This window comes from Anastrepha ludens, chromosome 5 (assembly GCF_028408465.1).
Source record: "Anastrepha ludens isolate Willacy chromosome 5, idAnaLude1.1, whole genome shotgun sequence".
NCBI lineage: Eukaryota > Metazoa > Arthropoda > Insecta > Diptera > Tephritidae > Anastrepha > Anastrepha ludens.
Window position 1 is genome coordinate 117287630 of NC_071501.1, and position 15206 is coordinate 117302835.

The 15206-nt window shown below is 38.4% G+C and overlaps 1 non-coding gene across 1 annotated transcript; it reads right to left on the minus strand.

Moving 5' to 3' along the window:
• Window positions 1-371: 371 nt before the first annotated feature.
• Trnav-aac (transfer RNA valine (anticodon AAC)) lies at window positions 372-444 on the minus strand. The gene has a single exon. It is a non-coding gene; the product is annotated as a tRNA-Val (tRNA).
• Window positions 445-15206: the final 14762 nt, after the last annotated feature.

Below are 15206 nucleotides of genomic sequence, written 5' to 3' on the forward strand. Positions count from 1 at the left end.
ACTACGCATTGGGTAAATTGGTAAATTCCATCCAATCGCTTTCTAGATCTGCATAAAATCGGTGCGCACCAACTGCTGAAGACTTCGGACTGCTTGAATTCAAACAGTAAAATTGGTGTTGCTAAAATACAGCTAACTGTTTATTTCCAGATACTACAATAGAAATAGACAAACCACAACCCATCAACATCAAACCCTTTGTGGGGTGACTTACACACCTCAGTGTCAATAGAAGGTTAAGTAAATTATGCCAATTATTTAAATTTGTGTGACTTTTGGTTAATTTTTATGAATAAACCAATACTCCGATGTGAATTTTTATATAAATTAATTGATAACTAATAATGTTTTTATTAAAAAAATTTATCATCTGTTTCCGCCCGGGATCGAACCGGGGGCCTTCCGCGTGTTAGGCGGATGTGATAACCACTACACCACGGAAACAGCTGAGAGAAAGGAACTTACCAAACTAGAAAGAGTTAATTCAAAGCAAAATATCTATCAATTTCAATTGAGCGGCTATTGAAAATAGTTCACTCGTACACTACTCAAGAGTGCATGCACACACAAACATTCCTATGTAAAATACACATAAGTATGTGTGAATGAGTGTAGATTTGTCACTTTTACTTTTGTTGCGTGTTTCGCTTTCTCATGGCATAATCAACACACAGAGGCCGGCAAGTGGTCTTAAGCTGATTAAAAATGCGGTCTTGGCTAAAAATAAACCTGTCAAGCAGTCAGGCGAGTGCTCCGTGCTGTAAGTTACCTATTTATACATACATATGTACATACATACATATATACATAACTAGTTGAGAGTGCGTGTTTGTGTGACTGCACACTTTAAATAGCTTATCAACGCCACCAACCGCACGCTTAATATTGACTTTATTGCCTGGTTTTTTAATTGACTTTATACTGTATTTATAAATATGGCAGACGAGTAAGAATTATAAAAATCAGGAGTGCAAGTGGTGGCATAACTAGCGATTTGCATTTTTATTACTTGCCTACACATGGCTAAGGTGCGTTCAGACTTAGACTTGGCAAGGAAAGGCAAGGAAAGTGCTTTTTGAAATCATTCTGATGTGAGCAATTTTTTTACATGTGAATAGCTGAAAAGTATAACTAGTTTGAGTGAATTCTTTTACACTTTACGATAGTCAATTTCTAATGGGAATTGGAGAGAAAGGAAGGGAAAGGGAATTTTTGTAGTGAGTGTACAGCATATTCGAGTTCTATGCTAAATTATGAGTAAAAATGTTGAACAAACTACAAGGTGGCGCTAAATTAATTACCCTATCGAGTTTTTTCGTTTATTTTTTATAAAAATGTAGTTCATTATACAATGTGGCGCAAAATTAATCACCCTATCGAAGAACTTATAATTTTTTCAAATCGCGTTGTACGTCAATCACATTTGACTCTTGTTAACTAGACAGCTCCAGTATACAAACAGTCAAGCAATGGAGCGCTTAAAGGTTAGAATAAAGATTTTCATAACTCAAAATAAATTTTTTTATTTAGTAAAAAAAAATGGATGATTAATTTTGCGCCATCTTGTATATCCTAAAATCACGTTTAAGCCTCATAATTTTTCAAAGAAAAAACTGTATTTTATTTTTTTTAGTGGACAGTGATTGATTTATTTATATATATTTTTATTATTAGGCTACTGCGCACTGGAACCAAAAGAGCCTGCTGAGGTGCTCCATTTTTTTAAGGCTTTTTAAAAATTATAGCGCATTCTGGATTTTATTGTTCCATAACACGGTGCTACAAAATAAAAAAAATCAAAATAACTCTTCAAGTGATATAGTGCACGTTTTAGGTCAAGACCAGTACAACACAAAACTGTGTTTAGATAATTCAAAACACGATACAATTTTTTATTTATTTTTAAAAAACCGATTTATGGTGTTTTTGATGAAGTAAATATACATAACTAATCCATTTTCAACCGATTTTTTATTTCAATAAGGACTTGGGAAGGGGAGTGTATGTGCGTTATGAATGTATACAATTCTAAGATTGAACGATTGACGTTCAAAAGAAATTTGCAGTAACAAGCTCTGTTTATTGCAATTTTTTCACGTTTTTTTCAATGTGATGCAATTTTTCGGCCACTATTCTCCAACGGGGACCACCAATATGTACAATACATATTTTTAAACTCTAATAAAATGGGCTCGAAATAAGCTATTCTTTATCTTCATACATTGAAAACTGTAAAAGTTACGATTTAAAAAAAAAAAGGTTTTTTCCACATTTTTAAAAATCCAGCTGAACCGAAACTGCGAGAGAATACGCATGACCGACAGTGCTTTACTGCTCATTGCGGCTAATTTGGAAAGACAACAATAAGTTTACATAACTATGAATACATCTAACACATCAAAACTCATTATAACCCAAGCTGACCTAAACCAAACTGAGCAACCGAAGCTTGCATGACGCAGCAGAACCGTTTGCAATTTGCTGGTAAGCATGTACAATTTAATGAGTGTGAAAAATCATCACTCTTGAATGACCAAGACCTATTAAAACTTAGCATTCTAACCTAACCTAACCTTATCTAACCTTATTTAAATTAAGCTAATGTACACACAAACGTAAGACAATGAAATTAAGTGTGTTTCTAAATAAATTCACAGAGTTTATACCTAAATCTAGCCTATACAAACCAAACAAAAGATAACCTAACCTAATAGACCCTTACCCTGGCAATGGCTTCGCGAAGGCTAAGCTGGTCACTTGTACGTGACCAAGTAAACATTTTTGACATTATAATTTTAGTTTTTGAATTAAAAAAGTAACTTTTAATAAAAACATTTAATTCAAAAATGTTTCATTTTTTAACAGTATTTTATGCTCAAATTAGCCACTCTTGTATTACATGGAAAAAATTTAGCTCAGGTGCGTTAGTTATGAATTTCCTGTAAGGTTATGTTATTTTGTGTTATGCTAGGTAAAGATACGTTACGTTTATTTGAAGATGTTTTGAATCGAGTACACATAGAAGTACAATGCAATCGGTTCAATTGTGTTACGTAGGGTTCTGTTTAGTGAAGTGAGATTAGGATAAGTTATTCAAAATTACGTCGAGTTTGGATAGGTTGGCATTACAAACTAATTAAAATGACTTCCTTTTGTAATGCAGAAAAGCAGCACAATGGGTTCGATTGTCTCACATTGTGTACGGTTGGATTGATTACGATAACGTTAGGTTAGGTGAGGTTTAGTTAGGTAATACTACGTCCGGGAAAGTCAGAAAATTGCAGAAGTAAGTCAGCAAATTGCGTTACTTTTTGCATCCTTTTTTTTGACGTCTGTTCAACTCGAGAATGTTCTGTTTCTATTTTATTTCTACAAAAACGTTCTTCACTTGGACAATTTCTTATCAATTTTGATGAAATAATGCTTGCTAGATTCGGAATGGACACAGGTATGAGTAAATATACTTAATTATATACGTATTTCGCGAATAATAACGGAGAACCGCATTAAATTTGCAAATATGAAAGTAGTGAACAAAACTTCCAGTTTACCGATTTTTTCGTTTTACAAAAAAATCTGTTACTTCGACACATTTTGATCGATTTCTGAATACTTTTTACATTCGGAATAGACACAGCTATAAGACTCTCTACTATTAAATAAACCTTTCATTTCAATATTATCGACAACATCTCGTTAAACTCGCAAAAATTGGGAAAATAGACTACAATTTAAGTTTTGTGTTGAAAAATCAGTGGTTATTTTTGCTTAGCGTGAAAAATAGATGACATACGTCAAAAGGCCTAACATTTACCTCAACAAAACTGTTTCAAGTTTGGAAAAATCGGTTTTTTAACGATAAATAAAAAATTTAGAGGTGTTAAAAATTGTTTGAACACGGTTCCGCCTCGTTCTCAGCTAGACCTACAGTGCTGATCATGTCACTTCAAAAGTTCTGATTCACTGTAGCACCGTGTAATTTATTTGAATCCACAGCAATACCACCAAGGTGGGGTAGTGTCTTTCTGCCTGGCGCAGGGCATGCTCAAAGAATATATTCTGAATTTTCAGTGTCTATTTCAGAGAATCGGTTAAAGTGATATCTCAGGCTACAGTGACCTGTAAAATAACCAGTTAAAAGTCCCAAGTCTACCCTGCTGAACAAAAGTAGCTTCGAAAGTATCATAGTTCCTACATCCGGTGTTAGGAATTATTTTGCTTGTCGCTGTGTTCAACGCTTCCCCAGTCTTCAATGAATGTCTTCTCCTCTCACTTTGGGAGAAATTTATTAATTTGGCCCTTTGTAAGTTCACACAAAAAGACTCAGGACCAATTGGGGGCATGTTTGCCCTTTTTTTCCTGGATGGCCATTCCATTTCTCTCATATTCGTGTCCAGGAACCCAGCCTTTTAATACTGCGTTGAAGTTTCCTAACATCTAAGAAGGTTCAGGTAGTCATATATCATTTTTGAGATGATTATATTTGATAGAAGGGCTTTCCAAGTCTACTGACTATCTGAAAGTATGGAAATGTGGGCCCCACTCAGTTTCCTATGGAGACGTTCCCCGACACATATCTCAATGTGAAGGTGAAAACCCATTGCAAACCATTTTTTGAATTTTCTATCTTACCATCTTCTAATTTCGACCGACCAGTAAACAATACCTTGGAGCCATCTTGATGGGGATAAAATCTTGGTTGATAAGTCCAAAGTATTTGTAGAGTCATTGAACAAAGTACATATTTTTTACTTGTGAATTTAGTGACCTGAGAATGTTTGTGGGAACCAATACTAGGCATTTAAGATATTTTTTTTTGGATCAACGAACTCGTAATGAGCGAAAACTAGCAATGCCCAAACAAGAGACAGAAAAAGTACCTTCCGAAATACCAACGGTCTCAATGGGTTGTACTGATCCAACTGAATCCAACTTGAATATAAACCGAATATGCACGGAAATTCAATGACTTTGCAATTGCAACAGAACCACTGCTAAAAGGCGGTCGACATACTTCGAGATTCGACGCCTTCAACTTCGCTTAGATATGCTGTAGATTCGGAGTTTCAGACCGAGTGGCTTCAGCTTTAGTGACAGCCGCATGCATAGATATTGAATTTACTTATTTTCTTCTTTTCATGAAAATATCGAAAATAAGTAGGAAAAGGCAAAAGTGCAGATATATAGTTTTATGTATGGTAAACGAAAAACGATATGACGTAATATTAAATTGTGCTTTCGTTTAAGTTTATTTATTGGACCCAGTAATTACATAGCTCAAAACTTATGTAGTGCTGTAGTTGATGTCTTTAATAATAATCCATATCACGCGTATTCATTTCAGCCACGATGTTTTCCACCACACCAGGTTTATATGGTTTATACAGATATGATTTATCTGGTTTCCGTATACCCATCCGGTGTAACTCAGGTTACTTTGGCTGTCACCAATTATTTGGTCATTGTTGCCGCAGAATTCTGTAAGCAATTCGCCATTTTCATTCATAATTCCAAGACCGCATTTCCTCTTGACGTATTCAAGGTCGTTGTTATCCAAGCCAATTTTCGCATTCATATCCTCCAACAGCACCCTGAACTCGTCATGTGGGATGTTACTAAAAACTTTGCTTAGCTTACTGTAAAACGTTTATTTGTCTTTGTGCGTAGCTGCTTCTGTAGGCGCATGACATTGCACCACTGTTACATTTCTCACTTTTGCCGGCCTATAATAATCCTCTCATCAGTTGGGTCCCATTTGATGAGTGCAACCTCAGTGATGCGGCTTAAAAAAATTCCAACACCGTGAGTATGAGGACCGTTGATTCCTTGATTACCGGAAAACAGCAAAACTTGCCCCGATGGCAGTCCGAGCCCACCGAATACTTAAAATATAACTCGCGACGAAAACTGAAATCGCTTCGGGAATATGGGTTTCAAAAAGGGTCTAAGGGTTGACTATTCTTTGGCATAAGTTTATTACTATGTTTCGGGAAGAAGCTATTTCGAGGGCGATACAATAAAGTTGAGTGAAAAATAAATATTTTGTATTTTATTGAAAAATATCCGGCCTTTTTACGATTTATTAAATGTAAAAATTCAAGTCCCTTCAAAATTAGAGTCCCTTCTGCGGTTCGTTTTAACGACAAATCTGCAACTACTCCTGTGGACGTAGCCAATTTGTTTGCCGATTTTTTCAAATCTAATTTCACTAGTGATGATACGTACTCGTTTCCTTCTTGTCAAGATAATCCATCTTCAATTTTGAATTTTGTCTATTTAAACCTTGTTTATCTTGACATTGAGAATGGGATTTTGGGTTTAAAAACTTCTTCGCAGACTGATATTGTTATTCCTCTCAAGCAAATTTTTAATAAATTTCTATCTTCTGCAGTTTCTATCAACGATTAGGAAATCACAACTATAATCCCTATTTTCAAAAGTGGCAAAAAAGTGTGGACCTATAGGCCGAACTTGAAGCTTTCTATTAAATCTAAACTTTTCAAAGGAATTGTAGAAGAAAAGTCGTACTTTGTCGCCCAATCAACATGGATTTATCTTGGGTAGGTCTACAGTTTCCAACCTGCCTGCTTTTGGTGAATATTGCTTTTCAACTTCTGCTGAAGCTTTTGAAGTCGATTGTGTTCACACGAACTTTTCTGAAGCATTCGATAAAGTTTCTCATAGAATTCTATTACACAAATTATTACGCTTGACTTTTCGGTTTCAAAGAATGAATTTTATAAATTTCTAAACGATTTTCTTTTCATTTATTTAATAATTATCTGTAGTAGGTAGGTAATTATAGTGGCTGTCATTTGACACACCTAGGCCTGCTGTAGACCCATTGTGATACCACCGGGGCTGTCCCCTCTCCTCACTCTCCTCACTCTACATCGTCCTCATTGAACCGACCCGTGGCTTTGATATATCTACCAAGACTTGTTATGTATTGGCCACTTCTGCCAAGTTATTTAGGGAGCTTTTTCCTAAAATATTGAACCTTCTTCTATCCAGAGCCATGCATCCACATAGAAAGTGTTGTATAGTCTCTTCTTCTTCAATGTCGTTACAACTTCTGCAATAGTCGTTATAGGGCGCTCCCAGTCTACTGACATGCCTGCCAATCAGACAATGCGCCGTTAGGACCCCGAAAAGATTTCTCATGTTTTTCCCGTTTAGTTTCAACAGTCGGCTTGTGCGGCCCATTTTACATTTCGGCCACGTCATTCTACTAGTTGCACAGGTCAGGGACTGAGATGATAGCCTGTTGGCAGCACTAATAGTGTGTTTATCTATAAGCATCTTGCAAGTTGCTAAAGTTATTGGTAAGTTCGCTTTGTCTGGTTGGCTCGGTAATGTGGTACCCAATCTCGCCAGTTCATCTGCTTTGCAGTTACCTTCTATGTCTCTATGACCTGGCACCCAGAGCAGGTTTATTACAAAGTACTGTGATAGTTCTGTTAAAACGTCGATACATTCTTTTACTGTCTTCGAGCTAATATTAGGCGATTGTAAAGCTTTCAGGGCCGATTGGCTATCTGAATATATGTTTATATCTTTTGTTGTGAGGACACTTTTATTTAGGGCTAGCAGGCCTTCTCTGATAGCCAATATTTCAGCTTGAAACACGCTGCAGTGATCCGGTAACCGGAATGAGATGTTGGCATTCATTCCTTCAGAATGAAGACCTCCGTCTACTTGATCATTTAGCTTGGAACCATCAGTATAGATACTGATTCCGCTTTTACTGTCCATTACCCCATTGTCCCAATCCTCTCTCGTTGGGAAAGTTGTGGTAAAGGATGTGTTTAAATGCACCTCTACTGAGCTACAGAAGTCTGTCGTTTGATTTAGGAAGGGGTATTCGTCTAGTATTCTTGCGAGATCTTTTCTGTTAGTGGCTAAGTTGGAAGATTCTCTTAACCTAAGTGCCGATTTCACCGCCAACTGTTTCCTGTAGGCCTCAATCGGTAATAGGTGCAGCATGACATTCATCGCTGCAGTGGGTGTAGTCTTTGAATAGTCCCTTTAAATACTTTTTAGGCGTTTTTCATCTGTAGTAATTTAAGCTTATATTAGATCTAAGTAAAAACAGTATTTAGACTTGAAATAGGCGAATTATACTTTTGTGACAGAGTGTATTTTTTCTCGCGAACTCCCGAACAATCCAACGGGTACCCTTCCCTTTTACCCTTTACTTTATTTATTATTCATTTTCCATAGCTCAGCGTTTTTTTGTACTTCCAATGCATGCATTTTTTACGCCTTTGATTTTATTCAGCTCTTCATTTACTTAAAACCAATTCTAAACTGTCGTAATCATAACTAGAAATTTCTTCCATTGACGTGAATCGTAAACATTTACATAGATGGATAAACTGAGATTAGGGAGTGGCTTCCACATGCAGAATGCATTTCAGGATATGCGAAAACATCATCGCTCACTTAAGTGTCACGCGTGTTTGCACAAGCTTTCAGTGTGTGATGCAGATTCTTACGTACTTATAGAATTCACTCATCTGTAAATTTACTATTTCACACACACACATACACACATACATATATATATATAAATATTATTACTATATATATAATATTTAAAGACATACAGTTACACTATTAAAGAATTTTTCGAAAGCCAAATGACTGCTCTTGGTTGTTTTAACTCAGACTACCACTCTATTGAAATACGAGGGGCGTTCAATGTATTTTCGCTATCATTTGCGAAATAACTCGAATTAAATTATGTATATTTTTATTCTTTAATAAAATCACCCATAATTTCAATACACTGCTTATATCTTGAAATTAATTTTCCATTGCCTTTTAAAAAATGTCACATCTTTGCTTTTTGCCTGAAATAATGTGAGTTTATTCCCACCTTGAACTTTACAACAACAACCAGAATCTTTCTCCAAAACACTCCAAGGGACACCTCATCGCATGTTATCATCGTCCACGTTTCTGTCCCATACGATAGGACGGGCATGATGAGAGCCTTATAAAGTGTGAGTTTTGTTCCGTCGAGAGAGGCTTTTACTGCTCAATTGCTACTTAATCCAAAGTAGCACTTGTTGGCAAGAAAGATTCTCCCATGGATTTTAAGGCTTTGCGTGGGGAAAGTTCTGATTGCCATTCACTTGTGAGTGGCCAGAACGATTCTTCCGCATACGGTCCAAGCAGCTCACAACTTCCGGGCTTCGCCCAAGTATCCTCTGGGGAGCTCCCGAACCCCTGTTTGAGAGCGAGATAATATGCTAAGGCGAAGCATCCCAGGATATCTGGTTTGCGCTGGGTTTGGGACCCGCCACGTAAAAATCCTAACTCAATGAATCCAACAACAATGCCAAAATTATAGATCATCGAAATACCCGCTGTGTGAACCAGAGTGTTGTCGTAAAGAAGCAACATACCGACAGGAGCCGTGGGCATTCGCGGTATCTAACTTGCGAGAGACTAAGAAATTAATGAAGAATAGTTTGCTTGGCACAAGTGGATAGATTAGTCTTATCTGCTATTCAACCCTTATTCAGGGTCCTCCAGTACAAGTTTCTCGACTTTTTTCACGTTTTCCGCTGCAGGGGCAGAAACGGGCCCGCATGAGTGAGGATCATCTTCAATATTCTGCCTGTTCCTTTAAAATTCACTTAATTACCTTTAATTTGTTCAAATTGTAGATAACTAAATAGTCGGTATTTCTTCGAAAGAAAGTTTTTGACTTTTTCCTTGTATTGTAAGGTGTTTAATCAAAGCTTAGTACTTTCTTCAACATTGCCGCATGAGTCATTAGGTTCTCTTTTCAGCCAGGTTTCATCATTATAATCATTGTTTCTTTGAATCCCTAGCGGGGCATAGGACACCAGCAAACCCTACGCGCCATCTCGTCTGATTACTAGATAATGCCTTCACCTGCTTCCAGCTTAACCCAAGTTGAGCCGTCTCCCGACTCACAGTTCTTTTCTAGGCTTCCCTTGCCCTGCCAGACGCTCTTTCGCTCGCTGTGAGTGAGTTCCATTCCATTGCCTTCTTTACTAAAGTCTTCCTACCGCCTTCCTTGCGCAAAGTGTGACCAATCCACTTCCATTTCGGTCTTCTAATCCAAATGTCTAGTGGCTTAATGTTTGCTTTTTGGAGCAATTCCTTGTTTGGCCTTATTTTTTACCAGAAAATTCGGAATATAATCCTTAGACAGCAGTTGACAAAAACTTATAAGCGACTGGCTTAGGTAGAGCTACTGCACAGCAGTACCTAGTACGTAGTACTACCAACTTTACCCCGCCTCCGACCGGAAAATGGCTTTCGTTCAGGAGCTTTTTCCTGGCCGCAGTACACTCGAAGGTTTGCTATTGCCTGCCGAGGAGCGACCGCTACAAGAAAAAACTTTTTCTATTAATTGGTGTTTCATACGCGAGGTTTCGAGTCTGTGAACATCTGAATGGTAGCCGTTCAGCAACCCATTCGCCTACGGCGGCCGCCGGGTTACTATTAATGACTGTAATTACGTGAAATTTTGTACTTAAACCCATTCACTATTTGTTAAACCCATAAATTACCCATCTCTCTAGTACGAGGGTCGTTTGAAAAGTCATAAAGATAGCACTACTGGGATGACGTGTCGAGGATATGCTTAGATAGTAGAGCGCACACCAAGCAAGGTTGGTCTATTGCTTTGTGTTTGTGTTTGGCATTCCTTTGAATCGAGGATATCGAGAGATTTTCCTTTTCTCCTTTCAGTTGTGGTCGCAAAATTGATGGGAATAGGGTATCAACCGGTTTCACTTGCCCCCTATTCTCCAAAGTTGGCTATCTCGGATCTCGTGGACCATTGTTTGTGCCCTAATTGCAGAAATAGCTGACCGGAAAAAGATTTTTGATTGCAGAAACGAATTTCTATTTTTCAGACTTGGACAAATCCTATTATTCGGAAGAGATCAACAAACTATAACAGCGTTGGACGATGTGTATACACCCTAAAGGAGATTATGTTGAAAAATAAAAACGGTTTTTCCTCAACAACTCAGTAGTTTCTACTTTTACACGGACTTTTCAAACTACCCTCGTAAATTATCCCAATATCGAAAATACATTGAAAGCCCCTCGTTGCCACACCATTTACCAACACATATGCCATTATATGTAACGCATTGTAAATATTTGTAAAATTTTTCCATTTCATCAGCTCCCCCAAGGAATGGAATTTTAAAGAAATCAATTATAAATCAGTAAAATAAATTGACCATTAAATTTGTCCTTGTAACGCAAACAAAAGTGTTTCTTTTACGGCTGCGATGAGCAGCAGACACGTGACGCAGAAAATGCCACGGATGGGGTGGAAGCCGATGGTGGAGTAAAAGGCGGAAAGCAAACCGAAGAGAGGGCAACACAATTCAATTTTCACAAAAATGTGCAGACCATCAAATGGGAAACTATTACAAATGCTACTTGCATAGCTGAGAATGAAAGTTGCTGGCATGAATACTTAAGTGCGAAAGTGAGAAAGACACGACAGAGGCGAAGCGCAGAACGAAGGACGGAGGCGTATAACAAATTGGAGGCGAAACGTCTGCCAGCTTCTGACGCCAACATCCAGTCTATCCATGGCTAGGAGTTATGAAAGGAATGAATTTCCTCAATGAAAATATGAAAATCGGTATTGGCAAAAGACTGACGAAATGTAAGGAAAAGGAAGAAACCAAAGTGTGAGTCAAGTGAATGGAATTGAATGGCAAATGAATGGAAATTTTATAACTATTAAAAATTGCGTATCAAATTCAGAAGCAATGAATAGGAACAAAAACAAAAAGAACTGAGAGTGCGAGTGTTAAAAAGTAGAATATCTGTGCCAAGCTCATTGCAGCTGGAATTTATCGCCTCCTCCAGCGCATCTCATTGCGCATCCGTTGGGTGAGGCGTTGGCGACATTGACATTGCCGCTTTGTGGCAAGTTAGTGTATTCGTACTTGGCTGGTTGCGTATTGCGATTTTTTGGCTCGTTGTCAAGATTTCGCTTAAGCGGAAATTCAAAGCTGTGGGGAATAACAAATTATTCGCAGATATAAAAATAGTTAACAGAAAAAAATCAAACAATGACGTAAAGTATGATGTCAGAATATTTGTGCATATGTGTATGTGTATGTGGTATGTGTGCACAATTTTTGTGGGCGATAAGATTATACAAGGTGGCGCAAAATTAATCACTCTATCGAAAGATGTATAATTTTTGCAAATGGCGTCGCACGTCAATCATATTTGACACTTGTGAACTGGACAGCTGCAGCATACAAATATACAAGCAATGGAGCGCGTAGATGTCAAAATAAAGCTTTTCATCTCTCAAAATAATTTTTTTATTTATTAAAAAAGTATCTAATTAAAAAAAATTGGTTAATTAATTTTGCGCCACCTTGTAGAAGGTACAATGCAAAGTATTCAACCCCGTAAGAAAATCTGAACTAAGAAAAACTTTTCTCAAAATCAAACGGGTACGATTTCTGCAGATGTGGACGGACTGAAATGTGACTACAGGGTTTGATTGAAAAGTAATGAGCGTTATTTTTGTAAGCAGTTTTATTAATCCTTTTGGCTTATACGACTAATATTCTTCAAAATAGGACCCTTGAGCGTCAATACACCGCTGGTAGCGGTCTTTCCACTGCAAGAAACATTTTTTAAACTCATCCGCCGGAGTCGCGTTCAATTCGGCTGTCACAGTTTTTTGGATCGCCTCGATGGAGTCGAAACGCCTCCCCTTCAGCTTTCTTTTCAGGCGCGGGAACAAGAAGGGGACATGTTTGGGCTGTAGGGAGGGTGGGGAAACACCGGAACCCCCATCTTGGCCAATGCAGAGGTGCAGAGGAAGGCGGTGTGCGCCAGCGCATTGGCGTGATGAAGGGTCCAATTGTTGATGAGGTCGGGCCGAACCCGGGCGACGCAGTTTTTCAGCCGAAGGAACACTTCTTTGTAAAATGCCGCGTTTACAGTGCTTCCTGGAGGTACAAACTCCATGTGGACGATGCTTCGAGAGTCGAAAAAGATGATCAGCTCCATTTTCGCCACTGCAAAATCCTAACACCCTTTTGAAACAGCTTTCACGCGCGGAGCGATGTTGACTGCACCGCTGTTGCCAGCGAACTGGGACCGGTTTCTAGTGGAAGGGGAAGATCCAACGATCATTTTCCCCCACCAGTCGATTCGGTTGATCGCTTGGCAAATGCTCCGCGTAGGAAGGCTCATTACTTTTCAATCAAACCCTGTAGATTTCCTGCTTTTGAACGAGAAAACTACAGTTTGGCGAAGGTTCTTCGTAAAAAGCGAACTAAAAAAATATAAACAATTGGCGCGTATACCCTTGCTACGTGTTTGGCCGAGCTCCTCCTCCTATTTGTGGCGCGCGTCTTATTGTTGTTCGTTCCCCAAATGGAGGGACCTACAGTTTCAAGCCGACTCCGAACGGCAGATATTTTTTTATGAGGAGCTTTTTTCATGGTAGAGATTTGCAATTGCTTGCCGAGGGTTAGAAAAATGGTGTAAGTCGTACACAATCATATTTGAAGCGTAGAGCTTTGCCTGCGCATTTCTTCGTAGAAAGACAAATAGGACAAGACTTTTCAGAACTAATTAAGAGGCCCTAACAAGTTACATAACCTTAGACTGGGTTCCGTTGCGTGTGTGATTTTCAGATAACGAAAAGGACTGCCTGTCTTGCAAAGCGTAAAGCACAACGGGGTCTGCCGGCTTCAGCGTATTTTTGCTCTACATGTAAGGCATACGCGCTGAACCAAAAATTATAGAGTACAAGATTTAGACATCCGAAGTAGAATTTGGTTTTTTTACGTGGAAAGAGCATCGAAAGCTTTTACCCAGTTATTGTTGCACTTTAATCCGAATTAAATCCCCCACCGTCAATGTATTGATCCTCTCTCGGAACTACTGTTCAGTATTAAATCGTGAGAAGACGGTTGAGCATTAGGCAATACGTCAGTTACTCTTCACATGCAGTCCGTCAAAAGTTGCTTGTACTTTAATCTTCACACAGTTTTGTCTACTTCCGAAGAAAACCAATCGAGTTTTGCCTGTCCACCTTCTCTCACCATACTTGTCTCATGTCGGTTTAAGAGTCCACTTCTTTGTCAAGTTTCGACTGATTCCGTAGTATTTGAAGTAGAATTGTGAGAGTAACTTTGGCTGCTACATGATAGGGATCTTGACAGCATAATTTTGTGCGAGCTCATTTCACACATGGTCTTCCATTTCTTATGGTCTTCCAATCGGTCGTTGTTCAGACGACAAAGTAGTTATATTGAATTTTTCTTATATGACCAACACAATTTCAGTTTCTACCGACCTCTGTTGTAAACGAGCCGCTGTCATCTCACTTACCACGTCAGACAATCAGCTGATTGCTTCAAATTCCGCTGAGGATAGATTAAAAATCCAAGGGGATATTCTGTTTTCTACCTTACGTAGTGAATCAAACGAGAAAAAGAAGGTCCGAGGGATTCTTAACATCTTAGAACTTATTCAAGAAGATCTAAGTACTCTTACTTTAAGCTGCCAGGAGTGAGTTAAGATATCAACTTGGTAAGATGAGACTTTCTGAGTTGTTATTGTAGCAGCATAAATATTCCCCATACATATACGGCGAATGCTGCTAAAGTGATAGTACTTGGTCTGATATAAATCAGGGTCGTTCCGGTTACGTTGAACCAACTGTCGTGGTAAGGACGCACTACGCAATGAACTACAGATTATGTAGGCTGGTAGAGCAATCCGCTGACATATCCTATGTGATTGCTCACGGTTTATATTATTATGCATTCAGTGAATTGGCTATACAACACGAATCGTCTTTCGCACCATGCACTGAATAACTAAAGCCAGTTAACTTAATGTAATCGGAAGCTAGATCGTATCCTCCGCTGATGAACTCTTTATTGTATACGAAATCTTAGGAGTTTTCATGAAAGTTTGAATGAAAGTTTGAAGTATCTCAAACTTTTTGTAAATTTTTGATAATTTTTGGCTTAATCTTCAAAATAATAGCCATCGCTAGCGACTCATTTTTCCCATCTCTCAGGCAATTTGTGGATGCCGCGCCAAAAAAATTGGCCGCCTTTGGAAGCAAACCAATCATTGAGCCATTTTTTGGCTTCTTCGGGAGAATTGAAGCGCTGCTCGGAAAGTGCGTGGCGCATCGATGCAAACAA